This window comes from Cynocephalus volans, chromosome 2, assembly GCF_027409185.1.
Source record: "Cynocephalus volans isolate mCynVol1 chromosome 2, mCynVol1.pri, whole genome shotgun sequence".
Classification (NCBI taxonomy): domain Eukaryota; kingdom Metazoa; phylum Chordata; class Mammalia; order Dermoptera; family Cynocephalidae; genus Cynocephalus; species Cynocephalus volans.
In genome coordinates, this window is record NC_084461.1 from 182030072 (window position 1) to 182031031 (window position 960).

Below are 960 nucleotides of genomic sequence, written 5' to 3' on the forward strand. Positions count from 1 at the left end.
TGGGGAACGAGGCACAAAGTCTGCTGCTAGGAGCCAGGGATAGTAACTGCGTAGAAAAACCTTTGTGGGAAGTCTCCCTCTTGTGTCTTCATTCTTCTAGTTTTCATTATTAATTGTTTCATTTATTAAGTTATTTGAACACCTGTAATAAGCCATCTACTCAGTATGATGGAAGCTCTGTGGGATGATAGAATTTTTTTTTTTTAAATAGTGGAACCAAATCTATGTTTCTACAAGTAGATGTTTGATATTTGAATAAGATACAGTTTCCCATATAAAATGTTATATTCATAACACGTTTTCTTAAAATAAAGGTTACTCTTCACTTTGCTCTCTTACTTAAGTTGAAAATCACCCTCTTAAATTCTTCATCATATTATCAAATCTCTATATAACCCATAACAGGGCCACTCCTAACAGGAGATCCCTCCACCCCCACCCCAAACTCATATTCAGAGAGAAAAGAACAGTTATAGGAATTCCTGCTATTTTGTAGAGAAAACTTAGAAAAGCTACATTTTTAGAAATGCTTGTGAATTAAAATTGCTATATTTTTCCACGCTTATTCTATGGATTCAAGCAGGGGAAAGGGAATACAAAAAAGGAAAGAGGTAAATTAGGGATTGAAAGAGGCAGGGTGAGATTCTGATCAATATCATTAACTTTTCATCTTACAGTAAGTTTGAAAAACTTAAAAGGTAATCTAACAAATTAGAGCAGCTGCAAAAAAGGACAACAGTTGCCATTCTGACTGTACTAGACATCGGTTTCCCATTTATAGAGTGTTCTTGTTTTAGGAAAGAGTTATGGAAAAATGAAATGTCAGAAAGAAAGTACATCAAATATGAAACTGCATCATATATGAACTGTATATGTGTAATATATGCAGACAGCTTAAAATATGAACTGCATTTATTTATTTAAAGGTTAGATTTCATGAAAACTGCTTTGAAAAGTTCT